General features: G+C 37.6%; 1 long non-coding RNA gene across 1 annotated transcript; it reads left to right on the top strand.

Annotated features, from left to right (window-relative positions):
* Nucleotides 10,764-11,815, top strand: LOC110395118. Its single transcript, XR_002436174.1, has 3 exons — nucleotides 10,764-10,803; nucleotides 11,226-11,438; nucleotides 11,556-11,815. It is a non-coding gene; the product is annotated as an uncharacterized LOC110395118 (long non-coding RNA).

Here is a 13,942-nt window from a genome sequence, read left to right as displayed (position 1 = left end):
AATATGCCAATATTTGTTGTCAGCATAAACTTAGAGGCAAATAGCAGTCCTCCAAAGCATCTGAGCTGTCTCCTAATGTAGTTTTTTAGAGGTTTGCTAGGAAGTATGAGTGGATGTGATTTGACAGGTGTTGTGATGCTGCTAGAGATGTGCATTCAAACTTAGATGGCACTAAGAATTGCAGTAGCAGATGTTTTATTCCTCTTTCATCTCAGTACAATGCAGCAAGTGGAGGCCTGTTTCTTTGCAGCTAATTTGGTCATTGCCCTGCCTGTTCAGTGGGTTGTAGCAGTGCCTGCCATGGTAAGGGAGCATGAGCCTGAAACAGGTGTCACTCTCACACAGACAGTGTGTCCCCCAGGGAAGACTGTCCACTGAGGCACCTCAAGCTGGGGCTTTCCACCCAACCTGTGAGCATGTGAGGGAGCTGGACTGCCCAGGCTCCACATGCATTGCATCAGGTTCTTTCAGGTATTCCACTCGTCTCTGCAGTACTCTGGGAAGTAAGGCACTGTTTGTATGCCTGCATAGCCCTGCAGCCCCCTCTGAGCTCCAGCAGTAGAGAGTATTCCTTGTTAAAGGGTAAATCTGGAACCAGAGAACTCTCAGAAGACATGAATCGGAGATGTGTGTTTTATATTCTTCTTCTGGCTTTGTTGCAGTGCTGCTCTGTGAGCCTTTCCCAGATGTATGTCTGTGAGAAGCAATGAATTGCTCATAGACACTTTTGCAAGGCAACGGAGAATTTCCCAGGATACTGGAACAGAACAACAGAGATACAGCCTCTGTATCTACCAACATTAGACTGTTTTCATTAATTAGAGGTAACCCTGCCTCACCTGAAAATTTGTTTAAAATTATAATCGTAGAAAGCAGGAAAAACCATTAATTGCAAAGTATCTTCCTTAAAGAAGTGAGTGTGAAGTTCTACCCCAAATTTAATATATCAAGAAGGTTCAGTATGCCTTGGGTTTTGAATGATTACATTTCTCATCAATCTAGGCCAATCATAGGCAAGAAAAAAAAACACTGAAAAGGAAATTTTCTCAGAGTCTATTCATTAAAAATAATTTTGACTTGAATCCTAGCATGCATTCAGCTTGAACTGCTGTTGTGTTTGGGGACAGTGAAGAGCAGCATTAAGGAGGTAATTTGGTTAACATTTCTTTTTCTTAGGAGAGACAGAATCTGGCCAATCTCCTGCTTTTGCATAATGCCTGATATGAATACAAAAGCAAGGCTTGTTATTTTGTTATTAAATTCAGAAATCGTCTGATAGCTTTGAATTTATAAAGCATTATTTATTTGTCATGATATGTTAGGAATCCTTATGTGAACTGATCTGTGATACAGGAAAACATGCAACAGAATCATAATCATTAAGGTTGGAAAAGACCTCTAAGATCATCTAGTCCAGCTGTCCACTTACCACCAGTGTTGTCCACGTAGGGTGTAACACAGACCATTGCTTTCTCCTTTTCTTCATCTGGCTATTTTCTTCATCTTCCTTTTCTAAATAAAAATTGAAAAAAAAAAATGCATCTTCAATCAAATTTCTAAAGAACATCCACAGGTCTTTGAAACATAAATTTGAATGTGATATTGAATGTAAACAGCCTGACAGAATAATTGAACTCTTTAGTATTGCTGTTTTGAAGGTAACTACAAGGTAAGAGCTTAAACTAAATAAGTGCAACGGTGTATTATTTCTTAAACTGAGTGTGGAAACTACAACAAAATGATGAAAATTAAAATGTGAAACTTTTTTGAGGCCAGTCTCTGAAAGTGGGAATCTTTTGAAAGTGGGAATATATCTGTAAAAAGAGATGAAACAGATCTTTTGAGAATAAGTTTAAGTAATCACATCCTTAAACATAAACACTGTTGAGTTTTAGGAGATATAACTAGAAATAATTATTTTTGTACAATATGGAGAAGCCAAGCAAAAGTAGTCTTAAACTTCTTGCCATTTTTGTAAATCTTCTATTAGCAGTTGATATTTATTGCATTTTTTTAAGGTTGACATTTCCTTAATAGGCCATTAAAGTTTAACAAGAAACTCAGCAGGAATAAATGATAAGAAAAGAAAAAACAGCGCTACATTATTACTTGCCCAATTTATCTGTTAACGGAGTTCTATATCCGTTTTCTGTATTTTCAGTGTCTATGTGAAGTTCAGTGACTCATAGATCAATTAGACCAAATGGATTCCTGCTGGGAGAAAAGAGTGAACCCCAATTTAGAAGCTTATTTGAGAGAATTTGAGGATAACAATCTACCAATTTTTATTTTTAAATATGATAGTTAATAGAGATTGCAAAAAAAAAAAAAAAAAAAAAGCAAAGCAAAGTTAGGCTACTAAATTGTAACTGTACTTTGGTTTAGGGGATTTGTACAAATGTATTTGTGCAACTACTTCACTCTGGACACGCACCTTTATAGAATTCTTTTTGATTCAGTCCCATTTTACATTGTACTGTCATTTCACATTACTGTCAGTAATTTTTCATGCTAGAAAAAGGAAGACAGTTCTTAACAGAAACAAAAGCTTTTCAGCAGTTTTGGAAACACTACCTCTTTTAGTAATACCTATATCTAAAAGAATGTTAGAGAACATGCAAAACTATAATTAAGTCGAGTATTTGTTATTATAACTTCAGTGATAGGGAATTCTTTTTGAAAGTGTTTGAAAAGGTGTGAGAATTAACTTGTGGTCTACTGAAACATAGTAGCATTGATCCAAAATATTTTAAATGATATTTCATTTCATATGTCTCATAATCAATTGGTTTCTGAAAGGAGGACGCTAGATTCTCATCTCTATGCCAGACTAAAGCAGGAGCCACATCACTTAAACTAATGCAGAAGAACATCTGCAAAACGACTGGAAACAAATAGAATCTGACATACAAGTTTTAACTGCCAGTTACTTGGGGAGATGATTCATTTTGCGTCTTTTGTAGTCACAATGTGAGAACACTTTTTCTGAAAGGGAAACAGATGTCAATCGTATTTCCACTGTGAAGCAGCGAGACAGACGAAGTGCCATGCAGTGTCCCCACCAATAATTTATGTTATAAAACTCTTAAATTAGTAAGCCATAGTATCTCTGCTGTTGTCCTCTGAGAAAGCAGAACTGCAATTCTCAATCAGCTCTGCCAGGTCACATTATCTATGCAGATTAGATATTACAGTGGTGTAAAACAACAGCAAAGTGGAGAAACAAAACTTTATGCCCAGACACAGCTTCTGCAAATACAGGGCAATCTGCCACACATTGGCTCAGAACTGGGAGGAGGTTGGCTGAACTCTTATGTTTATGTGTGGGATAATATCACTTTCAAATAACTTCGAGTTACATTCAAGTAACTTCATCTCTGTAAAGCCGTAAGTGATTATGCCTTTTTTATTTTTTTTTTTACACCTCTGATTACATGTAGGACATCTAAGAACATCTAGTGTTCAAAGAATGACTTCTGGTGTATCAGGGGAACAACTTGATTCTTTCTAATTCCTGACTGAAAGCTTTGCTAAAACATTTGCAACTCTTTTTCTTCAGTAAATTCTCTTCTTTTTATCAGTGTACCTAGGAAATGCAAAGGGGGTGATTTTGACGTGAATCAGTAGAATCACATAATCAAAGAATGGCTTTGGTTGGAAGGGACTTAAAGATTATCTGCTTCTAAACCCCTGCTGTGGACAGGGACACTTCCCACTGGATCTGGCTGCTCAGGGCCGCACCCTGCCAGGCCTTGAACAACTCCAAGGATGGGGCATCCACCACCCTCTGAGTGAAGAATTTCCTGACATCTAATCTAAAATTCCCCTCTTTCTGTTTAAAGATATTCTCCCTTCTCAATCACTATCTACCCTTGTAAAAAGTTATTTCCCTCCTGTTTATAAGGTCCCTTTACATACTGGAAGGCCGCAACATGTTGTCCCCGGAGCCTTCTTTTCTCCAGGCTGAGCAAGCCCAGATCTCTCAGCCTATCTTCATAGGAGAGGTGCTCCAGCCCCCTGGTTATATTTGTGGACTTGCTTGAACAGCTCCATGTCCTTCCTGAGCTGAGGACTGCAGACCTGGATGCAGTACTCCATATGGGGCCTCATGGGGGCAGAACAGAGGGGAACAATCACCTCCCTCACTCTGCTGGCCACAGTTTTTATGCAAGAGTGGAAATAACAGTAACAGGTGATTAAGATTTCATGAGGTTTTCACCTAATGGTTAACCAGGTGTGGACACTGTGCTAAGAGTTTGAAATTGTATGAGAATTATGTCAAACCAGCTTTAAACAGCTCTGTCTTGAACATAATTGTTTTTTCTTTTTAGTATGTTCTGCACAGAGTTAAATATTTACTGTTAAATATTTTGTTAAATTCCAAATTTGGTAGGTGTTTGGACAGGAAAGGGACAAATATTGAAGAAAAAAAAATGACAGAAAGCAAAACATTGTGCAGAAAAGATCACAGTCCCTTAATTCTACAAACAATGTTAATTCAGCTGTGATATTTAAAATACAGGAGAAAAAGTAACACAAAGGCAGTATATTTATTAGAGTGCAGATAAATATAACACATATCCATGTGTTCATGCACACATAATTATCCTGTGAAATTCACTGCCACAAAACAGAGGGAAAAGATTTTGAGAAACTTTTTAAAGGAGTAAAACAACTTCCAAATGTAATAATCATAAAACATTTGTTCCCAATTACATTCAGGTATCACAGTACACCAACCCCAAACTCAGCTATATAGAGAGAGCATCCCTAAACCTATGGAAAAGATACCAGGAAGATATTTCTCCCCATGCACAATATTCTAGAGGTTTATCTGTTAAATTGCTGACAATTGAGACTGCTGTCATTGAGACTGACAAATTAAATAAATGTTTAGATCACTTGATATGGCAGTTTTCTCACTGCTGAAATAGTTGTCTATCAGAATAGCAAGATTTCTTCATTTAATTTCTTTAAAAAATGAGAACAAATTACACGGATACATATTACATTTTTCATGATGTATTCTAGCATACAAGTCATATAAATTCCATCACGCTCAGCCATCTGAACTGATGTGTCTGCACAGTGCTTTAAGCGCAGACCTGCAGTGAAACCTGAACTGCTGCTTGGTTAGCGTTGTGCAGTCTGGGCATAGCTCTGTGCTCAGGTCCTGGCTCATGATCCTGGAGGAACAGCAGCCCCATCCCTGCTCAGTCTCTAATCTCAGACGCCCCATGTGCAGTGTGATATGTCACATGAGCAGCTTCAGGGAAACAAACAAGCCAGGAGCTGCTTCTCAGAAAATCTAATGTCTTGCACATTGGCAGAAGGCTGTCAAACTCCAGTCCCACATATTACTAGTCGTGTATTATACATTAGCACACCTTTGCCACTTTTTTTGGTAGAATAAATTATAAGAAAATTCTAAAAATCTTAAAAATTGAATTATAATTTTTTTAATTTTTTTTTTTTTTTTGTAGTTATGCCTTTTCAGAAGTCTGTCACATATGGCAACCCTTCATGCCTTCAGTCTCTCTAACACCTGGGAGCATTTCTGCCCATGCAACTACAGTTGCTGAATTTAAGATGTTTGCATTTCCACCACAAAAGTGCAGTTCTTAGTTTACTAAAATATTCAAACCACTTGATAGTTTTACTTAATCTTCACATCTGAAGGTCTGAATCTTTAAGATTTAGACTTCATTTTTGTAATGTCTAATTTAGTAATTAGGTTCTTCTCTGTGGGAAGAACTCAACATTTCAAACTGGACTACAGGAAACTTCCAACTCAAGACATTCACAGATTCTATGAAACATAGGCAATGCTTCCTCTCTGAGCCTGGAAGGAAGGAAAATCAGACATTTACTCTGTTTGAAAACTGACAGTACTGCCGCTAAAGGCAATGATAATTGCTAGAGGCAATTCTGTCAGTTTTCTCCAGGGAGGCTTACTCCAAGAATGATTTCTAGTATGACCTACAAAGTGTAGCCTGGCATTGGAAAGGATGGCAAGGACATGGATTTTTCAAGGGTATTTACAGCACAGCTTAAAGCAGTGTTAAACTTGCTGCTTCTCATTTGCTTTCATGTTTGTAATCAAATTTGAAGCGTTGTTTCTTCCAGTTTAGTCTTTAATATAATTAGATGTAGTAGTTAAGCTGTTTGATATTACATAATGTAGCATTTTTTCTTTAAGCTATAATTTTATGCATGCAAAACAAATTCAGATTTTATCCAAGCAAGCAGAACTCCCACAAGACAATTCAAGCTCTAGTCAAATTGGTGATATGCTGGAGGCAAATTAATACTGTCCTTCATTAAAATCTTTTTGTGGTCTAGGATGTTTGGCATAAGCATTAGTTGTAATATAAAGCACATATCCCAAGGTGTTAACTACATATGGAAGGATTATCTCCATACAAACTAGAGGACACATAGCTGAACGAAAATGTTTCCAATACTGCTTTCCTACACACTGGTCTGAAGATTTCTATTTGTCATTTTGGATAGGCATTGCTGTGATGGCAGTATGAAGAGACTATGGCCCAAGACATCATAATGAGGAGCAGTATTGCTGAAAACCAAACACAGTACAAAGCATTTAGCCATATAGCCCCAATAGCTGCTGAGACTTCAAGTGAATCAACATTAGCATTTCTTACTCTGAGAAAATATTCAAGAAAGATAAGAATTACTCACTAGATTCTGGATTAAATGAAAGCTATGGCTTTAAGCTTTGGTTCTGCTGGGTGAGAATTCTTCCTTCAGATATCATCTGCAGAAACATCTAAAGAATAGAGTGGAAAAGCCTCTTGGATCTCAGTTTACTGTTCCTGTATGAAGAGATAAGATACTTCTCTTTAAAGTTCTTTCACTGTGGGTGTCACGCTCTTGCTTAGCCTTGGTGTGCAATGACTTTGTACAAGCTACACTGCCAGTGGCTGGATGCAGCCAGAGGTTTTAGTGAGTGCACAGTACCATTTCTTGGAAATCTCGGTAGCTGCTATTGTTCTAATTGCTGTGATTAACACTCTCCTTCAGAAGGCAGATCTCATAGGCTTTGATGTAGCTGTTCTCACCGTTCTCAGCTGTTTCCTGCCTAATTACATGGTTGTTTTTGTGTTTCTGGATTGCTTTATTTTAAGAATATTCTAATTTCAAGCTCTCAGTATGCACAAATAACAGTTATAGCACAGGTTTTCTAACTCTGCAAGTGTAGGGTTGATGTTTCTAACTGGACATTGCCCACTGACTAACATCCAATACTGCTTCATTTAAAATTTGGTGAATTTAGGGCTTGTGAAGGCTGGTGGCCTGACAGCCCTTTCAGCTACCATCCTCTCACCATAGGACAGCAGGAGCACTGTTTTTCCTCCCACTGTTCCTTCAGTAGGTCTCAAAATTGGGTGACAGAATTATCACAGCTCCACGTGCATGCACTCCTCTGGCATTTTTGGATCTCTGCTCTTACTGAAACATGAGCTCTAAATAATGACTACAAACATTACTTAAGGAAATTAAACTTCTACAGTAAATCTACATTTTTTCTCTTAAGAAATTATCACTTCTCCAATACTTCCTCTACAGAAGTACTGTAGAGGTAGAGAGTGTATGCAAGTTTATTTACTGCAGTGAAGTACACACACACTGTACAAAGCAAATAAGTATTCAGGTCAGTAATGACAGTGAGACTTCACACTCTTCCTACTACCACAGAGAAATACCATAACACAGTGACACATTGCCAGAGAATTAAGCCTCTCTGATGTGTTCCTACCAAAAGGATTATTTTGCTACTTCCAACAGTTACAGTATCTGACCTCTGATAATAAAGCACAAATGATTTTTTGTAGTTGCCAGTACCTTGAGCTATACAAAATGTGAAAGAGAATGGGTGTGATTTGTTTTCCACGACATGACAGTTTTGATCCATGAAAATCATAAAAAAAAAAAAAAAAAAACGGCTCTGTGGGTTTGTTCATGAAACATGAAGATAATAAATTAAATTAAAATCCAAACATTCCCTCACTTTAAAGTATCTCTTAACTTCTTCATAAGCAATCATTCTTGAGAGAAAACAAGTTCCAAAAACCTATTGTTTTTTACTGGTAACTTAGGTTAGGTTTTACTAGTGGCTTTAGTTAGGTTTTTATTTAATAATCCAGGTTTCGGTGCGAAAAAGTTCTTCTGTTTACATTGTGAATGTTGCAAGACCAATCTTTGTTATGCAGTCTTCCCATTTCCTTTGAGGCTTTATTTTTTTAACAAATAATGAATTTTTATATTTCTCTCACTCCAGTCTTTGGTAGCTACTATAAATAATGCCTTCTTCCATGCTTTGAACCAAAGTTAATATTTTCTCTAACACTTTTTCTTGTTCTAAATCTTTTGAAATAATTTTAATGATTCTAATTGGTAGTTCCCCTCTGGACTTCTAATTCAAACATTCAGTTTAGCTAGTTAGGGAATCAGACATAATTAGAAATCTCAAAATAAGGAAATAAACACTGCTACCCTTAAGGAGAACATCTTACTGAGATAGAACAGCAAAGAGAAACTTTTTTTCTACTACTTGTATATCCACTTGAACTTTCTAGATATTTGATCTATTTCTTTACAGGGTACAGCTTCAACTTTGATCCCATCAGGGAGGAATCTGCTAAAGTAAAGCAAAATTGTCTGACAGAAGAACCTATGTAATACAGTATATAACTAACGTAGACACACTGTATGTGACCTACATCATACCAGGCGCAGCCACGACCTGGTTAGTTGGGCAGAGAGATCCTTTGGTTATATATAAATCTCTTTTTTTTCCCACTTTTCTGCTTGCAAACATGCCCTGACCCAGCACGTGTTTCTCTCTAGTGACTCAGATAATTTAATAGATTGCATTTGTTTGTGTCAGAAATGCAGCAATTCTGAAGTATTAGCTCATGCAATAGAAGCTTACATTTCAAATCAAGAGGTTCCAGTCTTAAACTCTGCAAATAAATTGCTTGGAAATATTATTATTCAGGGAGGAGTAGTATGAAGTTAGAATTAAGTGCTCTGAGGTCTACCGAAGGTAAGAATCGGAGGTTTAATGTCAGAATCTGCACCTACTATTTCACTTAGTTCTGCCTGTTTTATAATACAGACTTTTTAATAATACATAGCTGTAAAATAATGGAAAACTTCCATTAACTTCAACAGACCTTTGGCTCAGAACCTATATGAGAAACATTCTGCAAAGGTAAGTGCTATTACCTCAGCTGAAATGTGCCGCGTTCCTCAGATTAATGCAGTACCAATTCACAGGAGGTTAGATGCCTTCAGTCAGGCCACGTTTCTCGGAAACTTCTCATTCCTTAAAATTGCGTTTAAAAGTTTCACTTCTCTAAGGTCAAACCTTATTTCTAATATTTTAACATCCCTAGAGCTATTTTCAAATAATGAAAGTTTGCTCTGATTGTCCTTGTGAAATCGTTTATGAACAGTGACTCCTTAGGAGTGCTTCTGGTTTCCATCCTCCTCTCAGCTCAGAAGTACTTCCTGTAATAATCTCCAACTTTCCAGGGAGTCCCTTCAGAATAACACTTGACTACTAAGCCTTTGCACCACATGTAGACAAACTAATCTGAACTCCAGAAACAGTGGCTCTGCTAGCTTTACGTCTTCTCATTACAGCCTAAATCCCTCTCTGTGAGAGCTGAAAATGAAGAAAGTGCTGGCCAAGACCTGTAGCTAGAACTCCAGGAAAGCACCAGGGTGTTGCAGATAATAGTGCAGTACGCATAATCATTCTTATCACTGTAAATACTAAACTCAGACAAATGATAACAAGTGTTGTGTCCTTGTGACATCCTGGTATCAGTGGGACTCATCAAAATCAGAGTAAGATCAGCTCGCTCAGCCTTTCTTCTCAGGAGAGGTGCTCCAGCCCTCTGATCATCTTCATGTCCTCCTTTGGACCTGCTCCAGCAGCTCCACGTCTTTCTTGTTCTGGGAGTCCCAGGCCTGAATACAGTACTGCAGGTGGGGCCTTCTCAAGGGCAGAGCAGAGGGAGACGATCACCTCCCTTGACTACGCTTCTTTTTATGCAGTCTAGGATGTGATTGGCTTTCTGGGCTGAGTATACACTAGAAAACAAAGTGTTAATTGAGGCATAAAGTACTCTTCAGGTAATAAGTAGTTTAGAACAATGAATGACTTATTCGCATTGTGCATGCTCTTCTATCTCATTGTGGTCTTAGGTAGTAGTACTGTAGTGAAATGGCAAGAATTGACAAGATCAGAATAAAACCAAATTCACCTACTTCAAACAAGTACAGATTCTCTGCATCTGAAAGATTTAGTTTGATTTTCTCACCTGTTGTTGCCATTAGTGGACCAAAGACCATAAAAGATCTTTTCCCATTACTCATTAGAATGTATGAAGAAAAAGCTAATAGGAAACAAGGGCAAACAGTACTTTTTTTCCTTGTGTGTGTGGAGTTCTAGTAAAATTTCTATTCCTCTATAAGGATTAAATACCACCAGAGAAGGGTGACAAACAACAAATTGTCATGGTTTTGTGATTTTCGGTTATTGGTATTCCACATCATAACATCATGTAGTGGACATACCTAGTTCTCAGAAGAGAAGGACTACTACAGTCCCCACGGTACTTTGCTCCTTTGTTACCATTTTCCAGCCGGAGGGAGAAGATAGAAGCTCGCAGTATAAAAACTTGCAGATCACGAGACCTCGTCCCTTTTTCCGCCGTCTCTCGTCTTGGCAGCACCTCGCTCTCCAGCCGTCTTATCGTCGGTAGTAGAGTAAGGCCTACCTTGATTTTGGGACATTCTCTCTCTCTGTATTGGATTTATCAGCTTAAATTGTAATTATATTGTATTATAGTGTGTTGTTTTGCATTCCGATATTTTATTTAGTAAATTAGTTTTGTTTCTCCTCAGATTGTTGCCGCTGTTCTTTGCTCTCAGGGCCATCTCCCTACCCTTTTCCCCTTTCCCCTTTTCCCAGGACGTGGGCCCGTGGGTCCCCCGTCCCCTTCGTCACGGAATCGGGCCTAGCACCCGTAAACCGTTGACACAAATCCAGAAAAATAGCAACAGTGACCAAAAAAAAAGCCATGTTTTCTGATTTTAAATGGAATAGAGTTGATTTGATGTTTTGGCTTTAGGAGAAAAACAGTAACAATTTCGATAGCACAGCAATGTTTCTATTTGTTGCTGAGCAGTGATGCACAGTGCCAAGGATGTTTCAGCTTCTCAACTTGCCCTGCCAGCGAGGGGTGCACCAGAAGGGAGAGGACAGAACCAGAACAGCTGACCTAAACTGGCCAAAAGGACATTCCATATCACATGGCATCATGAAGCACAATAGAGCAGGGCGGAGCTGGATGGGTGAAGTGCTGCTGCTCAGGGTCTGGATGGGCATCTGTCAGTGCATGGTAAGAAACTGCCTTGTGCATCACTTGTTTTGTAAATTCTTTTGCTAACATTATTATCATTATTATTATTTCCCTTCCTTTTCTGTCCCATTAAACTGTCTTTTTTTCAACCCACAGGTTTTATCTTTTTTCCGTTTCTCTCCCCCACCACACTGGGAGTGGGAACGAGCAAACAGCTGTGCGGTGCTGAGCTGCTTGTCAAATCAAACCACAACACCATGCCCCATTTGTCAGATTCAAACTGTATGTTTGATAGGCCAGCTGTAATTTATGTATACAGTCCCCAGAAGCCAGATAATGTGAAACATTCATAGCATCATATAATAGAATCATAGAATGCCTTGGGTTGGAAGGGACCTCAAGGATCATCAAGCTCCAACCCCCTGCCACAGGCAGGGCCGCCAGCCTCCACATTTAATACTAGACCAGGCTGCCCAGGGCCCCATCCAACTTGGCCTTGAACACCTCCAGGGACAGGGCAACATTGCTCTGATATTAACTGGAAAACTTATAAAAGCCTCTACTTACATGTAATCTTCCTGGAAAAGCCCTTGAAAAAAGCATAACAAAATCTTGATTGTGAGCCTGTTGCTGTTGATTGACTAAGAAAAGCTCCTCTGGCTGAAAACCAGGAATTTAACATTTTTAACAAAGAAAGGTAATTCTCTTTTTTTGTAAGTGAAGATCAACTGAGTGCAGCGATAGAGGGTAGGATTATGCCTTTGTCTGAAGAAGATACTAACACCAATGGCTAATGTAATCTCAAAATGCTTGTTTTTTATTTCAGTTGAACGTAGCTAAAAGACTACTGAGGATTGTAGAAGAGTGCAGTTTTTATTTTTTTGTTTTTATGAAACTTTCATAAATCTGACTAAAAATGCTACTGTATAATAAATATTCTCTGGTGTTTCTTGGCACAAACATCAAGTGCATCTGTGCACATGTCCTTCTGTGAGTAACGCACACTGATTTGAAGGTAGATGAGATTTACTGCAGAAAACCTTGGAATGAATACAAGTTATGATCTATACAATTTTATGTGATTCAAGAAGATACCTTTGGACTAAGTACAAGATTATTAATCAATTTTTTTTTAGCTTTCTTCACTTCCCATTGATTAGAAGCAAATTTTAAATTTCTCATGAAGTAGAGACAGAAAATAGAACATGAAACATAAATCCAAGAAAAAAAAAATACCTCCTTTAAACAATAGGCTAATGTCTGACTCTGTTGCCTCGCTTCCAGTTAAAGCAAAAGAAAGAGAATATTAATTTACTCTTGAGAGTGTGTAAGTTCCTGGGGATCTTTTTAATCTTGTACAAATATCCTGCAATAAAAAGTTCCTGCTAACTTTATTACTAAAGGACAAAGTAATTAAAAAGAAGGTCAATGGAAAAGATCTGCAAATCTTTGATGCTAAAATACATATCACCATTCCTCTGGATTGTGTTTTCTGCTGTGTAATTATATAAAATTAATTTTAAAACACGATTTCTAAAAATTTCTAAAAAATTTGGACCTACCTTTCTAGCATAGATGTGCAGCTTCAGAACATATATTATTTGGATAAATGCAGAGCAGTATATGCTAGATTTTTAATTTTAAAAGCATAATTGAAGGAACCATCTGTAAAACAGTGCACAATGGTCTTCAGAGAGCTGTGCACCTGTGGATGAAGAGAAAAGTGGCAGGACAGTGATTTGTCCAAGCCCAGAATTTGCACTTATGTCAGCATCTGGATCTGGAGCTCAAAAATCAGTTACAAACTGAACTGCACTGTCCCATACAACAACAAACAACCAGAAAAGCATCATCTTTTGTATAGAAATTAAAGTGCATATTTTAAAAACACTCTGTCTGTTTGTGTTTATTAGTTTAGCATCACAATTTTTCCAGACTGCCAGGCATCGTGTCATGTAAGAAAAGACTGTGAATAACATAGGTAAATCTGTTGGCAAGCTGCATCTTGGAAAATTAGACTTTCCTCTCAGAATAAATTAATAACTAAATAAATAATTCCAGGCTGTTAACAGCATGGGATATAGCTTATATGAGTAGAAGGAACTACATTTTCAATTAAATGGTGCTACCTCAAATTGCATTTGCTTTGGCTTTGGTACTTCAGCAACTAAACTGAATTATCAGATGCCTGAAGACTATGAATTTACGTATCTTTTTTGAATTAACCATAAGGTAGATTATTCAATATCTTATAAATATAATTCCAATTAAAATTTTCATCACACTAAACAAAGGAAAATAAGACATAAGAGCAAGAAATATAGGCATGCTGGGAAGTAGGGGCAAGCTTGTGACAAGAGAATTCTGTTGTTTTCTTGTAAGAAAGGAAAATATTGATAATGTCCAGAAATCAAAAACAAATATAAAAATGTAAATCCTAGATCAAGATACTTGGAAGAGATGAAAACAGAAAAATATATTAAAGATAAAAATGAGAAAGCAGCAAAAGCAGCCTGGCTTCTAGATGTAGTTGTGACAACAAA

This window comes from Numida meleagris, chromosome 2 (genome assembly GCF_002078875.1).
Source record: "Numida meleagris isolate 19003 breed g44 Domestic line chromosome 2, NumMel1.0, whole genome shotgun sequence".
In the NCBI taxonomy this organism is placed as follows: Eukaryota; Metazoa; Chordata; class Aves; order Galliformes; family Numididae; genus Numida; species Numida meleagris.
This window is presented reverse-complemented; position numbering and strand designations above follow the sequence as displayed.